Below are 21,820 nucleotides of genomic sequence, written 5' to 3'. Positions count from 1 at the left end.
TCGATCATGGTGATACACATTTTTATAATATTGAAGCCAAAAGATGCAAAGTTAATAATGATAGTGCAACTTATTTGTGGCACTGCCGGTTAGGTCATATTGGTGTAAAGCGCATGAAGAAAATCCATGTTGATGGGCTTTTGGAATCACTTGATTATGAATCAGTTGATGCTTGCGAACCATGCCTCATGGGCAAGATGACTAAGAATCCGTTCTCTGGAACAATGGAGCGAGCAACAGATTTGTTGGAAATCATACATACTGATGTATGTGGTCCGATGAATATTGAGGCTCGCGGCAGGTATCATTATTTTTTGATCTTCACAGATGATTTGAGCAGATATGAGTATGTCTACTTGATGAAACACAAGTCTAAAACATTTGAAAAGTTCAAAGAATTTCAGAGTGAAGTGGAGAATCATCATAACAAAAATAAAAGTTTCTACGATATGATCGCAGAAGTAAAATATTTGAGTTACGAGTTTGGCCTTCAGTTAAAATAATGTGAAATAGTTTCACTACTCACACCACCTGGAACACCACATTGTAATGGTGTGTCCGAACATCGTAATCGTACTTTATTAGATATGGTGCAATCTATGATGTCTCTTACCGATTTACCACTATCATTTTGGGGTTATGCATTAGAGACAGCTACATTCACATTAAATAGGGCACCATCTAAATCCGTTGAGACGACACCGTATGAACTATGGTTTGGCAAGAAACCTAAGCTGTCGTTTCTTAAAGTTTGAGGTTGCAATGCTTATGTGAAAAAGTTTCAACCTGATAAGCTCAAACCCAAATCGGAGAAGTGCATCTTCATAAGATACCCAAAAGAAAATGTTGGGTAGACCTTCTATCACAGATCCGAAGGCAAGATATTCATTGCTGAGAATGGATCCTTTCTAGAGAAGGAGTTTCTCTCGAAAGAAGTGAGTGGGAGGAAAGTAGAACTCGATGAGATAACTGTACCTGCTCCCTTATTGGAAAGTAGTTCATCACAGAAATCTGTTCTTGTGACTACTACACCAATTAGTGAGGAAGCTAATGATGATGATCATGTAACTTCAGATCAAGTTACTACGGAACCTCGTAGGTAAACCAGAGTAAGATCCGCACCAGAGTGGTACGGTAATCCTGTTCTGGAGGTCATGTTACTTGACCATGACGAGCCTACGAACTATGAGGAAGCGATGATGAGCCCAGATTCCACAAAATGGCTTGAGGCCATGAAATTTGAGATGAGATCCATGTATGAGAACGAAGTATGGACTTTGATTGACTTGCCCAATGATCGGCGAGCCATTGAGATTAAATGGATCTTCAAGAGAAAGACGGACGCTGATAGTAGTGTTACTATCTACAAAGCTAGAATTGTCACAAAAGGTTTTCGACAAGTTCAAGGTATTGACTATGATGAGAGTTTCTCACTCGTATCTATGCTTAAGTCTGTCCGAATCATGTTCGCAATTGCCGCATTTTATGAAATCTGGCAAATGGATAAACAAAACTACATTCCTTAATGGATTTATTAAAGACGAGTTGTATATGATGCAACCAGAAGGTTTTGTCAATCCTAAAGGTGCTAACAAAATATGCAAGCTCCAGCGATCCATCTATGGACTGGTGCAAGCATCTCGGAGTTGGAATATACGCTTTGATAAGTTGATCAAAGCATATAGTTTTATACAGACTTGCGGTGAAGCATGTATTTACAAGAAAGTGAGTGGGAGCACTGCAGCATTTCTGATAAGTATATGTGAATGACATATTATTGATCGGAGATAATGTAGAATTATTCTACAAAGCATAAAGGAATGTTTGAAAGGAGTTTTTCAAATAAAGACCTCGGTGAAGCTGCTTACATATTGAGCATCAAGATCTATAGAGATAGATCAAGACGCTTGATAAGTTTTCCAATGAGTACATACCTTGACAAGATTTTGAAGTAGTTCAAAATGGAACAGTCAAAGAAGGAGTTCTTGCCTGTGTTACAAGGTGTGAAGTTGAGTAAGACTCAAAACCCGACCACGGCAGAAGATAGAGAGAGAATGAAAGTCATTCTCTATGCATCAGCCATAGGTTCTATAAAGTATGCCATGCTGTGTACCAGATATATTGTATACCCTACACTGTGTTTAGCAAGGGAGTACAATAGTGATCTAGGAGTAGATCACTGGACAGCGGTCAAAATTATCCTTAGTGGAATAAGGATATGTTTCTCGATTATGGAGGTGACAAAAGGTTTGTCGTAAAGGGTTACGTCAATACAAGTTTTGACACTGATCCAGATGATTCTAAGTCTCAATTTGGATATATATTGAAAGTGAGAGCAATTAGCTAGAGTAGCTCCGTGTAGAGCATTGTTGACATAGAAATTTGCAAAACACGTACGGATCTGAATGTGGCAGACCCGTTGACTAAACTTCTCTCACAAGCAAAACATGATCACACCTTAGTACTCTTTGGGTGTTAATAATATAGCGATGTGAACTAGATTATTGACTCTAGTAAACCCTTTGGGTGTTGGTCACATGTCGATGTGAACTATGGGTGTTAATCACATGATGATGTGAACTATTGGTATTAAATCACATGGCGATGTGAACTCGATTATTGACTCTACTGCAAGTGGGAGACTGAAGGAAATATGCCCTAGAGGCAATAATAAAGTTATTATTTATTTCCTTATATCATGATAAATGTTTATTATTCATGCTAGAATTGTATTAACCGGAAACATAATACATGTGTGAATACATAGACAAATAGAGTGTCACTAGTATGCCTCTACTTGGCTAGCTCGTTGATCAAAGATGGTTATGTTTCCTAACCATAGACATGAGTTGCCATTTGATTAACGGGATCACATCATTAGGAGAATGATGTGATTGACTTGACCCATTCCGTTAGCTTAGCACTTGATCGTTTAGTTTGTTGCTATTGCTTTCTTCATGACTTATACATGTTCCTATGACTATGAGATTATGCAACTCCCGTTTACCGGATGAACACTTTGTGTGCCATCAAACGTCGCAACGTAACTGGGTGATTATAAAGGTTCTCTACAGGTGTCTCCGGAGGTACTTGTTGGGTTGGCATATTTCGAGATTAGGATTTGTCACTCCGATTGTCGGAGAGGTATCTCTAGGCCCACTCGGTAATACACATCACTTAAGCCTTGCAAGCATTGCAACTAATGAGTTAGTTGCGGGATGATGTGTTACGGAACGAGTAAAGAGACTTGCCGGTAACGAGATTGTACTAGGTATTGAGATACCAACGATCGAATCTCGGGCAAGTAACATACCGATGACAAAGGGAACGACGTATGTAGTTATGCGGTCTGACCGATAAAGATCTTTGTAGAATATGTAGGAGCCAATATGAGCATCCAGGTTCCGCTCTTGGTTATTGACCGGAGACATGTCTCGGTCATGTCTACATAGTTCTCGAACCCGTAGGGTCCGCACGCTTAACGCTACGATGACAATTATATTATGAGTTTATATGTTTTGATGTACCGAAGGAGTTCCGGATGAGATCGGGGATATGACGAGGTGTCTCGAAATGGTTGAGACATAAAGATCAATATTGGATGACTATATTCGGACTTCGGAAAGGTTCCAAGTGATTAGGGTATTTTTCGGAGTACCGGAGAGTTGCGGGAATTCGTCGGGGAGTATATGGGCCTTATTGGGCCATACGGGAATAGAGGAGATAGGCCAAAAGGAAGGAGGCCTGCGCGCCCCCTCTGGTCCGAATTGGACAAGGGGTGCAGCCCCCTTTTCCTTCTCCCTCTCCTCCTCTTTCCTTCACTCCTACTCCAACAAGGAAAGGAGGAGTCTTACTCCCGGTGGGAGTAGGACTCCCCCCTTGGCGCGCCCTCCTCCTAGGCCGGCCGCCTCCCTCCTTGCTCCTTTATATACAGGGGCAGGGGGCTCCTCTAGACACACAAGTTGATCAAGTTGATCGTCTCTTAGCCGTGTGCGGTGCCCCTCTCCACCATAGTCCACCTCGATAATACTGTAGCGGTGCTTAGGCGAAGCCCTGCGTCGGTAGAACATCAACATCGCCACCACACCGTCCTGCTGACGAAACTCTCCCTCGACACTCGGCTGGATCGGAGTTCGAGGGACGTCATCGGGCTGAACGTGTGCTGAACTCGGAGGTGCCATGCATTCGGTACTTGATCGGTCGGATCGTGAAGACGTACGACTAAATCAACTGTGTTGTGCTAACGCTTCCGCTTTCAGTCTACGAGGGTACGTGGACAACACTCTGCCCTCTCGTTGCTATGCATCACCATGATCTTGCGTGTGCGTAGAATTTTTTTGAAATTACCACGTTCCCCAACAACAATGCTCTAATAATGATGATCATCACACTTTTATTCACTTACAACTCAAGAATTACAACTCGATACTAGAACAAGGATATGACTCTATATGAATGCCTCCGGCAGTGTACCGGAATGTGCAATGATCAAGAGTGACATGTATAAAAAATACGAATGGTGGCCTTGCCACAAATACTATGTCAACTACATGATCATGCAAAGAAATATGGCAATGATGGTATGTGTCATAATAAAACGGAACGGTGGGAGTTGCATGGAAATATATCTCGGAATGGCTATGGAAATGCCATAATAGGTAGGTATGGTGGCTGTTCTGAGGAAGGGTATATGGTGGGTTTAATGCACCGGCGAAAGTTGCGCGGTACTAGAGACGCTAGCAATGGTGGAAGGTGAGAGTGCGTATAATCCATGGACTCAACATTAGTCATAAAGACCTCACGTACTTATTGCAAAAATTTATTAGCTATTGAAACAAAGTACTACATACATGCTCCTAGGGGGTAGATTGGTAGGAAAAGACCATCGCTCGTCTCCGACCTCCACTCATAAGGAAGACAATCAATAAATAAATCATGCTCCGACTTCATCACATAACAGGTCACCATACATGCATGCTACGGGAATCACAAACTTTAACACAATTATTTCTACCAATCCACAATTACTCACTAGCATGACTCTAATATCACCATCTTTATATCTCAAAACAATCATAAGGAATCAAACTTCTCATCGTATTCAATGCTCTCTATATGAAAGTTTCTATTATATCCCTCTTGGATGCCCATCATATTAGGACTAAATTCACAACCTAAGCAAATTACCATGCTATTTAGAGAGACTCTCAAAATAATATAAGTGAAGCATGAGATATCGACAATTTCTATGAAATAAAGCCACCGCCGTGCTCTAAAAAGATATAAGTGAAGCACTAGAGCAAATTGCCTAGCTCAAAAGATATAAGTGAAGCACATAGAGTATTCTAATAAATTCACGATTCATGCGTGCCCCTCTCAAAAGGTGTGTACAGCAAGGATGATTGTGGAAAACTAAAAAGCAAAGACTCGTATCATATAATACGCTACAAGCAAAACACATATCATGTGGTGAATAAAAATATAGCATCAAGTAAATTTACCGATAGACGAAGACAAAAAGGGGGATGCCATCCGGGGCATACCCAAGATTAGATGCTTGGTTATCCTTGAATATTACCTTGGGGTGCCTTGGGAATTCCCAAGCTTAGGCTCTTGCCACTCCTTATTCCATAGTCCGTCAAATCTTCACCCAAAACTTGAAAACTTCACAACACAAAACTCAACGGAAAACTCATGAGATCGATTAGTGTAAGAAAATAAATCACCACTTTTTGGTACTATTGTGAACTCATTCTTTATTTATATTGGTGTAATATCTACTGTATTCCAACTTCTCCATGGTTCATACCCCCCGATACTACCCATAGATTCATCAAAATAAGCAAACAACACATAGAAAACATAATCTGTCAGAAACAGAATAGTCTGTAGCAATCTGAAAACTTTGAATACTTCTGTAACTCCAAAAATTCTGAAAAATTAGGACAACCTGGGAAATTTGTATATCAATCTTTTGTAAACAATTCATATCCAAATCACGCTCTTGTGATTTTCTAAAATTGTTTTACTGGACGCAAAAGTTTCTGTTTTTCAGCAACATCAAATCAACTTTCAGCGTGAGCCATCCCAAAGGTGTTACTTGGCTCAAACACTAATTGAAACACCAAAACACAATTACTACAGAGGTAATAATGTTTATTTATTGCAAAACAGAACCAAAAACCAAAAACATAAAAATAAAAATAAAATTGGGTTGCCTCCCAACAAGCGCTATCGTTTAACGCCCCTATCTTGGCATAAAACATAGATCTAGGTATTGTCATCTTTGGTATGCAATCCATAAGTAGCTCTCATAATAGATTCATATGGCAACTTAATTTTCTTTCTTGGTAAGCTTTCCATGCCCTTCCTCAAAAAAGATTGAAATCTAATGTTTCCTTCTTTCATATCAATAACTGCACCAATCGTTCTAAGGAAAGGTCTACCAAGAATAATAGGACATGCAGGATTGCAATATATATCAAGCACAATAAAATCTACGGGTACATAATTCATATTTGCAACAATAAGAACATCATTAATCCTTCCCATAGGTTTTTTAATAGTGGAATCTGCAAGATGCAAATTTAAAGAACAATCAACAAATTCGCGAAAACCTAACACATCGCATAAAAGTTTTTGGAATCGTGGAAATGCTAGCACCCAAACCACACAAAGCATGGCACTCATAATCCTTAATTTTAAACTTAATTTTAGGTACCGACTCATCATAAAGCTTTCTAGGGATAGAAACTTCCAACTCAAGTTTTTCTTCAAAAGATTTCATCATAGCATCAATGATATGTTTACTAAAATCTTTATTTTGATTATGAGCATGAGGAGAATTCAACATGGATTGCAACAAGGAAATACAATCTATCAAAGAACAATTATCATAATTAAAATCCTTGAAATCCAAGAGAGTGGGTTCATCGCTACTTAAAGTTTTGACCTCTCCAATCCCACTTTTATCAATTTTTGCAGTAAGATCTATAAACTCCAAATCATTGGGATGCCTTTTAGCTAAAGCTGACTCATCTCCAGTCCCATCTTTATCAAGATTTATATTAGAAAACAAAGATTCAATAGGAGTCACATCAATCACTTTAAGATCTTCATCATTATTTTCACACGACTCCAATTTAACGGCCATCTTATTTACCAAAGTAGTTTGTTTATCAGAAATTTGGCCTACTAAATTTTCCAGATGAGAACATTGAGATTTAAGACCATAAAATTCCTTAGAAACATCATCGTGCTCTTTATTAATATACTGCATCATAGTTTTTTGCTCCTTAAGTTCGTTTCAAAAGAGACTATTATGCTCAAAATGTAGGGACATGAAACTTTTAGCATTATTTTCAATCTCTTCCAACTTCCTATAGTAGGTATCAAAACTCTTGGGTTGAGCCATATGGGAAATCAAGCGAATGAAAATATGAACGGAAGAAGGGCGAATAAAAAGGCAAATCTTTTTATGTTTTCTGAAATCATTTTAGAAGTGGCGGAGAGCAAAACGAGAGGCAAATGGCAAATAATGTAATGCAAGATATGAGAGTTTATGATGGGTACTTGGTAGGCTTGATGTAGATCTCCCCGGCAACGGTGCCAAAAATTCTTTCTGCTACTTATTGATCTTGCATTGGTGTTTCCCTTGAAGGGGAAAGGGTGATGCAGTAAAGTAGAGATAAGTATTTTCCTCAATTTTGAGAACCAAGGTATCAATCTAGTAGGAGATACATGCAAGTCTCCAATCTATGCACCTGCACAAACAATCAAACACTTGCACCCAACACAATAAAGGGGTTGTCAATCCCTTCACGATCGCTTGCAAGGATGAGATCTGATAGAGATAGATATAAAAGATTACTAAAATGTAAAACAAAGTAAAAACAAATAAATTGCAACAAGGTATTTTTGGGGTTTTTTTGTTTTATAGATATGAAAATATATGATGGAAAATAGACCCAGGGGCATAGGTTTCACTAGAGGCTTCTCTCTTGAAGGAAAATAATACGATGGGTGAACAAATTACTGTGGAGCAATTGATAGAAAAGCGCAAAGTTATGACGATATCCAAGGCAATGATTATGAATATAGGCATCACCTCCGTGTCAAGTAGACCGACTCCTGCCTGCATCTACTACGATTACCACTAGTAGAAAAAGGGCCAAATGTGAAGCACATTAGTCTCAGTTTTTAACTGACCCGACACTAATGTGACCATTAGTGCTGGTTCGAACGGCTATGCATTAGTGCCGGTTCGTATTGAACCTTTAGTACCGGTTCGTGCCACGAACCAGTACTAAAGGGGGTGGTTGAAGGAAATATGCCCTAGAGGCAATAATAAAGTCATTATTTATTTCCTTATTTCATGATAAATGTTTATTATTCATGCTAGAATTGTATTAACCGGAAACATAATACATGTGCGAATACATAGACAAACAAAGTGTCACTAGCATGCCTCTACTTGACTAGCTCGTTAATCAAAGATGGTTATGTTTCCTAACCATAGACATGTGTTGTCATTTGATTAACGGGATCACATCATTAGGAGAATGATGTGATTGACATGACCCATTCCATTAGCTTAGCACCCGATCGTTTAGTATGTTGCTATTGCTTTCTTCATGACTTATACATGTTCCTATGACTATGAGATTATGCAACTCCTGTTTGCTCGAGGAACACTTTGTGTGCTACCAAACGTCACAACGTAACTGGGTGATTATAAAGGAGCTCTACAGGTGTCTCCAAAGGTACATGTTGGGTTGGCGTATTTCGAGGTTAGGATTTGTCACTCCGATTGTCGGAGAGGTGTCTCTGGGCCCTCTCGGTAATGCACATCACATAAGCCTTGCAAGCATTGCAACTAATGAGTTAGTTGCGAGATGAGGTATTACAAAACGAGTAAAGAGACTTGCCGGTAACGAGATTGAACTAGGTATTGAGATACCGACGATCGAATCTCGGGCAAGTAACATACCGATGACAAAGGGAACAACTTATGTTGTTATGCGGTCTGACCGATAAAGATCTTCGTAGAATATGTAGGAGCCAATATGAACATCCAGGTTCCGCTATTGGTTATTGACCGGAGACATGTCTTGGTCATGTCTACATTGTTCTCGAACCCGTAGGGTCTGCACGCTTAATGTCACGATGACAGTTTCATTATGAGTTTATATATTTTGATGTACCGAAGTTTGTTTGGAGTCCCGGATGTGATCACGGACATGACGAGGAGTCTCGAAATGGTCGAGACATAAAGATTGATATATTGGAAGCCTATGTTTGGACATCGGAAGTGTTCCGGGTGAAATCGACATTTTATTGGAGTACCGGGAGGTTACCAGAACCCCCCCCCCCCGGTAAACTAATGGGCATTAATGGGCCTAGTGGAGGAAGAGGAGAGGAGGCCTAGGGGATGCCACGCGCCCCTTCCCCTCAAGTCCGAATTAGACAAGGAAGGGGGGCGGCACCCCCCTTTCCTTTCTTCCCTCTCCTCCTTCCCCCCAAGTCCTAATCCAACTAGGGAAAGGGGGAGTCCTACTCCCGGTAGGAGTAGGACTCCTCCTGCGCGCCTCCTCCTAGGGCCGGCCGCACCCCCTTGCTCCTTTATATACGGGGGCAGGGGGGCACCTCTAGACACACAAGTTGATCTTCAAGATTGTTCTCTTAGCCGTGTGCGGTGCCCCCCTCCACCATAGTCCTCGATAATATTGTAGTGGTGCTTAGGCGAAGCCCTGCGATAGTAGAACATCAAGATCGTCACCACGCTGTCGTGCTGACGGAACTCTTCCCCGACACTTTGCTAGATCGGAGTCCGGGGATCGTCATCGAGCTGAACGTGTGCTAGAACTCGGAGGTGCCGTAGTTTCGGTGCTTGATCGGTCGGGGGCCGTGAAGACGTACGACTACATCAACCGCGTTGTCATAACGCTTCCGCTGTCGGTCTACGAGGGTACGTAGACAACACTCTCCCCTCTCGTTGCTATACATCACCATGATCTTGCGTGTGCGTAGGAATTTTTTTGAAATTGCTACGTTCCCCAACAGTGGCATCCGAGCCTAGGTTTTATATGTTCATGTTATATGCACGAGTAGAACACAAGTGAGTTGTGGGCTATATAAGTCATACTGCTTACCAGCATGTCATACTTTTGTTCGGCGGTATTGTAGGATGAAGTGACCCGGACCGACATTACGCGTACGCTTACGCGAGACTGGTTCTACCGACGTGCTTTACACACAGGTGGCTGGCGGGTGTCAGTTTCTCCAACTTTAGTTGAACCGAGTATGGCTACGCCCGGTCCTTGAGAAGGTTAAAATAGCACTAACTTGACAAACTATCGTTGTGGTTTTGATGTGTAGGTAAGATTGGTTCTTGCTAAGCCCGTAGCAGCCACGTAAAACTTGCAACAACAAAGTAGAGGACGTCTAACTTGTTTTTGCAGGGCATGTTGTGATGTGATATGGTCAAGACGTGATGAGATATAAGTTGTTGTATGAGATGATCATGTTTTGTTGAAGTTATCGGCAACTGGCAAAATCCTTATGGTTGTCTCTCTATTGCATAAGATGCAAGCACCAAATAATTGCTTTACTTTATCGCTATGTGATAGCAATAGTTGCAAGAGCAATTGTTGGCGAGACGACCATGTAACAACACATTGATATAGATCAAGATGATGGAGATCATGGTGTCATGCCGGTGACGATAGAGATCATGACAGTACTTTGGAGATGGAGATCAAAGGCGCAAGATGATCATGGCCATATCATGTCACACATTTTGATTGCATATGATGTTTATCTTTTATACATCTTATTTTGCTTAGTTCGTCAGTAGCTTTATAAGATGATCTCTCACTAAATTTCAAGGTATAAGTGTTCTCCCTGAGTATGCACCGTTGCGAAAGTTCTTCGTGCTGAGACACCACGTGATGATCGGGTGTGATAGGCTCTACGTTCAAATACAACGGGTGCAAAACAGTTGCACACGCGGAATACTCAGGTTAAACTTGACGAGCCTAGCATATACAGATATGGCCTCGGAACACTGGAGACCGAAAGGTCGAGCGTGAATCATATAGTAGATATGATCAACATAGTGATGTTCACCATTGAAAACTACTCCGTCTCACATGATGATCGGACATGGTTTAGTTGATTTGGATCACGTGATCACTTAGATGATTAGAGGGATGTCTATCTAAGTGGGAGTTCTTAAGTAATATGATTAATTGAACTTAAATTTATTATGAACTTAGTCCTGGTAGTATTTTGCAAATTATTTTGTAGATCAATAGCTCGCGTTGTTGCTTTCATATGTTTATTTTGATATGTTCCTAGAGAAAATTGTGTTGAAAGATGTTAGTAGCAATGATGCGGATTGGATCCGTGATCTAAGGTTTATCCTCATTGCTGCACAGAAGAATTATGTCCTTGATGCACCGCTAGGTGACAGACCTATTGCAGGAGCAGATGCAGACGTTATGAACGTTTGGCTAGCTCAATATGATGACTACTTGATAGTTTAGTGCACCATGCTTAAAGGCTTAGAATCGGGACTTCAAAGACGTTTTGAACGTCATGGACCATATGAGATGTTCCAAGAGTTGAAGTTAATATTTCAAGCAAGTACCCGAGTTGAGAGATATGAAGTCTCCAACAAGTTCTATAGCTAAAAGATGGAGGAGAATCGCTCAACCAGTGAGCATGTGCTCAGATTGTCTGGGTACTACAATCGCTTGAATCAAGTGGGAGTTAATCTTCCAGATAAAATAGTGATTGACAGAATTCTCTAGTCACCATCACCAAGTTAGTAGAACTTTGTGATGAACTATGATATGCAAGGGATAACGGAAACTATTCCCAAGCTCTTCGTAATATTAAAATCGACGAAGGTAGAAATCAAGAAAAACATCAAGTGTTGATGGTAGACAAGACCACTAGTTTCAAGAAAAGGGCAAAAGGAAGAAGGGGAACTTCAAGAAGAATGGCAAGCAAGTTGCTGCTCAAGTGAAGAAGCCCAAGTCTGGTCCTAAGCCTGAGACTAAGTGCTTCTACTGCAAAGGGACTGGTCACTGGAAGCGGAACTACCCCAAGTGATTGGCGGATAAGAAGGATGGCAAAGTGAACATAAGTATATTTGATATACATGTTATTGATGTGTGCTTTACTAGTGTTTATAGCAACCCCTCAATATTTAATACTAGTTCAGTTGCTAAGATTAGTAACTCAAAACGGGAGTTGCAGAATAAACAAAGACTAGTTAAGGGTGAAGTGACGATGTGTGTTGGAAGTGGTTCCAAGATTGATATGATCATCATCGCACACTCCCTATACTTTCGGGATTAGTGTTGAACCTAAATAAGTGTTATTTGGTGTTTGCGTTGAGCATGAATATGATTTGATCATGTTTATTGTAATACGGTTATTCATTTAAGTAAGAGAATAAATTGTTGTTCTGTTTACATGAATAAAACCTTATATGGTTACACATCCAATGAAAATAGTTCACTGGATCTCGATCATAGTGATACACATAATCATAATATTGAAATCAAAAGATGCAAAGTTAATAATGATAGTGCAACTTATTTGTGGCACTGCCGTTTAGGTCATATTTGTGTAAAGCGCATGAAGAAACTCCATGCTGATGGGTTTTTGGAATCACTTGATTATGAATCACTTGATGCTTGCGAACCATGCCTCATGGGCAAGATGACTAAAATGTCGTTCTCCGGAACAATGGAGCGAGCAACTGACGTATTGGAAATAATACATACTGATGTACGCGATCCGATGAGTGTTGAGGCTCGTGGCAGGTATCGTTATTTTCTGACCTTCACAGATGATTTGAGCAGATATGAGTATATCTACTTGATGAAACATAAGTCTGAAACATTTGAAAAGTTCAAAGAATTTCAGAGTGAAGTGGAAAATCATCATGACAAGAAAATGAAGTTTCTACGATTTGATCGCGGAGACAAATATTTGAGTTACGAGTTTGGCCTTCAGTTAAAACAATGTGAAATAGTTTCACTACTCACGCCACCTGGAACACCACAATGTAACGGTGTGTCCGAACATCGTAACCGTACTTCATTGGATATAGTGCAATATATGATGTTTCTTACCGATTTACCACTATATTTTTGGGGTTATGCATTAGAGACAGCTGCATTCACATAAAAAGGGCACCATCTAAATCCGTTGAGACGACACCGTATGAACTGTGGTTTGGTAAGAAACCAAAGTTGTCGTTTCTTAAAATTTGGGGTTGTGATGCTTATATGAAAAAGTTTCATCCTGATAAGCTCAAACCCAAATCGGAGAAATATGTCTTCATAGGATACCTAAAGGAGACTGTTGGGTACACCTTCTATCACAGATCCGAAGGCAAGACATTCGTTGCTAAGAATGGATCCTTTCTAGAGGAGTTTCTCTTGAAAGAAGTGAGTGGGAGGAAAGTAGAACTTGATGAGGTAACTGTACCTACTCCCTTATTGGAAAGTAGTTCATCACAGAAACTGGTTCCTGTCACACCTACACCCATTAGTGAGGAAGCTAATGATATTGATCATGAAACTTTAGATCAAGTTACTACTGAACCTCGTAGGTCAATCAGAGTAAGATCCGCACCAGTGTGGTATGGTAATCCTGTTCTGGAGGTCATGTTACTTGACCATGACGAACCTACGAACTATGAGGAAGCGATGATGAGCCCAGATTCCACAAAATGCCTTGAGGCCATGAAATCTGAGATGGGATCCATGTATGAGAACAAAGTATGGACTTTGATTGACTTGCCCAAAGATCGGCGAGCCATTAAGATTAAATGGATCTTCAAGAGGAAGACGGACGCTGATAGTAGTGTTAATATCTACAAAGCTAGAATTGTCACAAAAGGTTTTCGACAAGTTCAAGATGTTGACTATGATGAGAGTTTCTCACTCATATCTATGCTTAAGTCTGTCCGAATCATGTTAGCAATTGCCACATTTTATGAAATATGGCAAATGAATAAACAAAACTGCATTCCTTAATGGATTTATTAAAGAAGAGTTGTACATGATGCAACCAGAAGGTTTTTTCAATCCTAAAGGTGCTAACAAAATATGCAAGCTCCAGCGATCCATCTATGGATTGGTGCAAGCATCTCAGAGTTGGAATATACGCTTTGATAAGTTGATCAAAGCATATAGTTTTATACAGACTTGCGGTGAAGCCTGTATTTACAAGAAAGTGAGTGGGAGCACTACATCATTTCTGATAAGTATATGCGAATGACATATTGTTGATCAGAGATAATGTAGAATTATTCTGCAAAGCATAAAGGAGTGTTTGAAAGGAGTTTTTCAAAGAAAGACCTCGGTGAAGCTGCTTACATATTGAGCATCAAGATCTATAAAGATAGATCAAGATGCTTGATAAGTTTTTTCAATGAGTACATACCTTGACAAGATTTTGAAGTAGTTCAAAATGGAACAGTCAAACAAAGAGTTCTTACCTGTGTTACAAGGTGTGAAATTGAGTAAGACTCAAAGCCCGACCACGGCAGAAGATAGAAAGAGAATGAAAGTCATTCCCTATGCCTCAGCCATAGGTTCTATAAAGTATGCCAGGCTATGTACCAGATCTATTGTATACCCTACACTGATTTTGGCAAGGGAGTACAATAGTGATCTAGGAGTAGATCACTGGACATCGGTCAAAATTATCCTTAGTGGAATAAGGATATGTTTTCAATTATGGAGGTGACAAAAGGTTCGTCGTACAAGGATTACGTCGATACAAGTTTTTGGCACTGATCCGGATGACTCTAAGTCTTCATCTGGATACATATTGAAAGTGGGAGCAATTAGCTAAAGTAGCTCCATGCAGAGCATTGTAGACATAGAAATTTGCAAAATACATACGGATCTGAATTTTGGCAGACTCGTTGACTAAGCTTCTCTCACAAGCAAAACATGATCACACCTTAGTACTCTTTGGGTGTTAATCACATATAGATGTGAACTAGATTACTGACTCTAGTAAACCCTTTGAGTGTTGGTCACATCACGATGTGAACTATGGGTGTTAATCACATGGTGATGTGAACTATTGATGCAAGGTATTTAAGTATTTTCCTCAATTTTGAGAACCAAGGTATCAATCCAGTAGGAGATACATGCAAGTCTCCAATCTATGCACCTGCACAAACAATCAAACACTTGCACCCAACACAATAAAGGGGTTGTCAATCCCTTCACAGTCACTTGCAAAGATGAGATCTGATAGAGATAGATATAAAAGATTACTAAAATGTAAAACAAAGTAAAAACAAATAAATTGCAACAAGGTATTTTTGGGTTTTTTTATAGATCTAAAAATATATGATGGAAAATAGACCCGGGGGCATAGGTTTCACTAGAGGCTTCTCTCTTGAAGGAAAATAATATGGTGGGTGAACAAATTATTGTCGAGCAATTGATAGAAAAGCGCAAAGTTATGACGATGTCCAAGGCAATGATTATGAATATAGGCATCACCTCCGTGTCAAGTAGACCGACTCCTGCCTGCATCTACTATGATTACCACTAGTAGAAAAAGGGCCAAATGTGAAGCACATTAGTCTCAGTTTTTAACTGACCCGGCACTAATGTGACCATTAGTGCTGGTTCGAACGGCTATGCATTAGTGCCGGTTCGTATTGAACCTTTAGTACCGGTTCGTGCCACAAACCAGTACTAAAGGGGGTGGTTGAAGGAAATATGACCTAGAGGCAATAATAAAGTTATTATTTATTTCCTTATTTCATGATAAATGTTTATTATTCATGCTAGAATTGTATTAACCGGAAACATAATACATGTGTGAATACATAGACAAACAAAGTGTCACTAGTATGCCTCTACTTGACTAGCTCGTTAATCAAAGATGGTTATATTTCCTAACCATAGACATGTGTTGTCATTTGATTAACGGGATCACATCATTAGGAGAATGATGTGATTGACATGACCCATTCCATTAGCTTAGCACCCGATCGTTTAGTATGTTGCTATTGCTTTCTTCATGACTTATACATGTTCCTATGACTATGAGATTATGCAACTCCCGTTTGCCGGAGGAACACTTTGTGTGCTACCAAACGTCACAGCGTAACTGGGTGATTATAAAGGAGCTCTACAGGTGTCTCCAAAGGTACATGTTGGGTTGGCATATTTCGAGATTAGGATTTGTCACTCCGATTGTCGGAGAGGTATCTCTGGGCCCTCTCGGTAATGCACATCACATAAGCCTTGCAAGCATTGCAACTAATGAGTTAGTTGCAATATGAGGTATTACGAAACGAGTAAAGAGACTTGCCGGTAACGAGATTGAACTAGGTATTGAGATACCGACGATCGAATCTCAGGCAAGTAACATACCGATGACAAAGGGAACAACGTATGTTGTTATGCGGTCTGACCGATAAAGATCTTCGTAGAATATGTAGGAGCCAATATGAACATCCAGGTTCCGCTATTGGTTATTAACCGGAGACATGTCTCGGTCATGTCTACATTGTTCTCGAACCCGTAGGGTCCGCACGCTTAACGTTACGATGACAGTTTCATTATGAGTTTATATATTTTGATGTACCGAAGTTTGTTCGGAGTCTCAGATGTGATCACGGACATGACGAGGAGTCTCGAAATGGTCGAGACATAAAAATTGATATATTGGAAGCCTATGTTTGGACATCGGAAGTGTTCCGGGTGAAATCGGCATTTTACCGAAGTACCGGGAGGTTACGGGAACCCCCCGGTAACCTAATGGGCATTAATGGGCCTAGTGGAGGAAGAGGAGAGGAGGCCTAGGGGCTGCTGCACGCCCCTTCCCCCCCAAGTCCGAATTGGACAAGGAAGGGGGCGGCGCCCCCCCCCCTTTCCTTTCTTCCCTCTCCTCCTTCCCCCCAAGTCCTAATCCAACTAGGGAAAGGGGGGAGTCCTACTCCCGGTAGGAGTAGGACTCCTCCTGCGCGCCTCCTCCTAGGGCCGGCCGCACCCTCCCTTGCTCCTTTATATACGGGGGCAGGGGGCACCTCTAGACACACAAGTTGATCTTCAAGATCGTTCTCTTAGCCGTGTGCGGTGCCCCCCTCCACCATAGTCCTCGATAATATTGTAGTGGTGCTTAGGCGAAGCCCTGCGACAGTAGAACATCAAGATCGTCACCACACCGTCGTGCTGACGGAACTCTTCCCCGACACTTTGCTGGATCGGAGTCCGGGGATCGTCATCGAGCTGAACGTGTGCTAGAACTCGGAGGTGCCGTAGTTTCGGTGCTTGATCGGTCGGGCCGTGAAGACGTACGGCTACATCAACCGCGTTGTCATAACGCTTCCGCTGTGGGTCTACGAGGGTACGTAGATAACACTCTCCCCTCTCGTTGCTATACATCACCATGATCTTGCGTGTGCGTAGGAAATTTTTTGAAATTACTACATTCCCCAACAGTGGTGGCAGGCTGGCATCATGCCGGGGCCCCACAAACCCCTTTAGTGCCGGTTTGTGACACAAACCAAGACTAAAGGTCCAACCTATAGTCCCGGTTTGTGTCACAAACCGGCACTAAAGGGGTCTTAACCTATAGTCCCGGTTGGAGACACAAACCGACACTATAGGGGCAATTTTCAAACTCTACCCCTCCCCCCCCCCCCGTGTATCGCCATTTCAGTCTTGAAAGAAACAAAAGAAAATGATAAAACTTCGAGATGTAGTTATGTTACTACATATACTAGTTAGGAAAATTTAAGAACTTAAATTTGGACATGTTTTGCAAAAAAAGTGTGATGAAAAACTAAAACGACCATATCTTTTGCATACGATGTCGAAAAAAACGTATAATATATCAAAATGTTCATCACGAAAATCCGCATCCGATTTTGACCGCCGTAGGCCTGTTTGCAAATTTTAGAATCCTAAAATTCTAAAAGGAAAGAAGGTTTGCAGAACCGGCACTAAAGGCCCTTACGAACCGGTGCTATAGCCTGGTTCCGCACTAGTGTACTCCACATATCGACCGCTATCCAGCATGCATCTAGAGTATTAAGTTCATAAGAACGGATTAACGCCTTAAGTAAGATGGCATGACGTAGAGGGATAAACTCAAGCAATATGATAAAACCCCCATCTTTTACCCTTGATGGCAACAATACAATACGTCCCTCACTACCCCTACTTTGTCACTAGGTGAGATCACCGCAAGATTGAACTCAAAACTAAGAACCTCTCCCATTACAAGAAGAACCAATCTAGTTGGCCAAACCAAACCGATAATTCGAAGAGAAATACAAAGATATCAAGTCATGCATATAAGAATTCAGAGAAGATTCAAATAATATTCATAGATAAAACTGATCATAAATCCACAATTCATCGCATCTCGACAAACACACCGCAAAAGAATATTACATCGGATAGATCTCCAAGAACATCGAGGAGAACATGGTATTGAAGATCAAAGAGAGAGAGAGAGAGAGAGAGAGAGAGAGAGAGAGAGAGAAGAAGCCATCTAGCTACTAGCTATGGACCTGTAGGTCTGTGGTAAACTACTCACGCTTCATTGAAAGGGCAATAGAGTTGATGTAGAAGCCCCTTGTGATCGAATCCCTCTCCAGCAGGGTGCCGAAAAAGGCCCCAGGATGGGATCTCACGGTACAGAAGGTTACGGTGGCGGAAAAGTTTTTTGGTGGACGTTTCTGATCGTTTGGGAATATTTGGGAATTTATAGGCCAAGAATTAGGGTTGGAGGAGCTTCGAGGGGCCCACAAGACCTCAGGGCACGCCCCCATAGGGCGCACCCCTGAGGCTTGTGGCCGCCTCAGGACTCCTCTGACTTCATCTCCAAGTCCTACATGTGTCTTCTGTTCCAAGAAAAATCATCACGAAAGTTTTATTTCGTTTGAACTTCGTTTGTTATTCCTTTTCTGTAGAACTCAAAAACAAGGAAAAAACAGAAACTGGCACTGGGCTCTGGGTTAATAAGTTAGTCCCAAAAATAATATAAAATAGCATATTAATGCATATAAAGAATCCAAAACAGATAATATAATAGCTTGGATCAATAAAAAATTATAGATACGTTGGAAACGTATCAATGGTATACTACCTGACACTCCTCTCGTGTGCATACATAGGTATTGTAGGAGCTTCACGAATGATGAGGAGGAGTCCAAGTAAAAGAGTACAACTACACCACCCGCGAGGGAATCATGGAAGAGAAAGGAAGAAGAGGATTGTGCCAGCCCAGAAATACCGGTACAACTGGTCTACTACCGGCTAACTACTGGTCTACTACCGCTCAACTATCGCTTCGCATACTATAATCAAGTGGTACAAGACCGGTACCACCCCGGTAGTTACAGTACCACCGGTACAACCGATCCTAGCACCGAACGGTACAACCGGTCTGCCTGCGCGCAGAGTTAGCCAAGTGGCCTTGTATCTTTCCCATTCCGACCCTCACTTACCCCTTTGTGGCTAGGACTATATATACTCTTTCCCCACCTCATTTCTAGGATAGCTAAGAGTAGATCTAGACATTAGAACTTAGCTCATGTATCTCCCCTTGTGGGATTCCTCTTGAGAGAGGGACACTCCAATGGAGTTCAAGACCTCCATTGGAGAAGATCCTTGGGGATTCAAGACCCCTTTTAGGGAAGATCCACCCATGGATTCAAGACCCATCTCTCCATGAGATTTGGATGAACTATGTTGCATCTTTATTTCCTTTGTTGTTCTTGGATCTTGATGCATCTCTTGTATTGCTTCTGATTTGAGGAGTACTTGGAGTGAATCCTGTCCAATAGAGTGTTTTCCCCTTTGATTTCTCCATGATTTCCCCTCGTGTTCGTCGTGTTTCTCCTTGAATCCACCTCCAATTCGTGAACATCAGAACAAATCTCACTGATTAGGGTTCTACCCTAGATTCAAAAGTAAGTAAAAAACGATATCACAATGCTTGGAAACAAGGCCTAGCGTTCATACTTTCAGTAGTTCCAACTCTCAACATCATTAACATAATTGAACATCATGATAATCCCTCGAAGTGTAGCAAAGAATCACTCCAAAGTTCCTATTCTATGGGAGAAAGTAGGATGAAATCGTGTAGGAAGCAAACTACCTCAAAGTTGTCCTTCCAATCAATCTGTTGAACCACCCCAATGCACCACCAATAGTCCCAGAGATCGCACTATGACAACACCATATGATACTATCATTCAACCTTTATGCTAAGATTACCCCAATGTCACCTCGGGTATCCACAAGTTAATTACTAGACATGCATCAAGTGATCTCAAATCCAAAGTATTCAGTCCAACATAGAGAGACTTCAAAGAGCAATACTCAGTTCACCACAAAAAGGATATATGGGGTTAAACATCATAAGATCCAACTTTATTAATCAAGCTCATGATACATCAAGATCGGGCCCATCAAGAACATGAGAGAGGGAGAGAGAGATTGAACACATAGCTACTAGTACATACCCTTAGCCCTGAGGATGAACTACTCACACATCACCATGAGAACAACAAGGTTGATGAAGATGCCTCCTCCAATAGTTCCCCCTTCCGACAAAGTGCCAAAAAAGGGCTCTAGACGGGATCTTCGCGAAACAGGAACTTGTGGCAGCGGAAAAATTATTCTGATGGTACAACGGAGGGTTTCGGTATTTATAGGAAAATGTAGCGCTAGAATCACGTCAAAAGGGTGTAGGGCCCCACAAGCCTAGGTGGCACTGCCAACCCCCTGGCCATGCCACCTGGGCTTGTTGGGACCTCGTGACTCCTCTCAACATCTTCCGAAGCTTCTAGGGTCCTTCTTGGTCTAGAAAAAATCATCAAAAACTGGCATCGTGTTTGGACCTTCTTAGATATGGATTTTCTACGAAACCAAAAACATGAATAGACACTAAGCACTTAATTAATAAGTTAGTCCATAAAAATAATATAAAAATGCACCAAAACCATATATAATTGATGTTAATATAACTTGAATACTTTATAAATTATAGATACGTTGGACACGTATCACGCGCCGGCCCAACCCTAACTGAACAAAATTGGCACCAGCAAGGCGGCCGGCTCACGGGGGCTTCCCCCACATGTTGGCCCCATGTTCCCACCGATGAACCCAAGCCCAAACCGAGCCCCACGCGCGAGCCGACGCTGCGACCGGGACCCGGCTCGCGTGCCTGTCGTGATCCGACCAGCCTGGTGCGGGATGAGGACGCCGCTAGGCGGGCCTAGCTAGGCCATCGCGCTTTCGTGGGTACGGGGTGACGAAAGATGCCCAATGACAATGGTCCCGAGCGTGCTGGGTTGTCCACTCGTCATGGACCACTCAGCCGGGTCGCTGGTAGAGAAAGGCCGCTCAAGGGCGTGGACGAAGTAGCCCAATGACTGTGACCCCGGGCATGCTGAATGGTCCACCCATCATCGTCCGGCCAGGCAGGTGAGTCGAGGTGGTCGCGCATGGGAGGGGGCGCGATGGACACCGCCTAATAATAATGGCCCCGGGCGGCTAGGCGGTCCACCCGTCATGGACCCTCCAGCCGGGCAGATCGGACGGCACGAAGCCGCCTCGAGAGGCTCCCGCGGCAAGCCAGCCGCAAATGGACGGCCATGAGGCACTCTCACCCTCAAGCAGCCCAGGGAGGCGGGTACATTAGGTACTCATGTGGTCCTTCGTATGGTGTTTTGAATCAGTATGTTAATCCTTAAGTCTGCAATTCTAGATGACTAAACATATAATAAATCTACACATGTGATTAA

This window comes from Triticum aestivum, chromosome 7A, assembly GCF_018294505.1.
Source record: "Triticum aestivum cultivar Chinese Spring chromosome 7A, IWGSC CS RefSeq v2.1, whole genome shotgun sequence".
NCBI classification, from domain to species: domain Eukaryota; kingdom Viridiplantae; phylum Streptophyta; class Magnoliopsida; order Poales; family Poaceae; genus Triticum; species Triticum aestivum.
The sequence above is the reverse complement of the archived record's forward strand: the minus strand, read 5'-3'. Positions refer to the sequence as shown.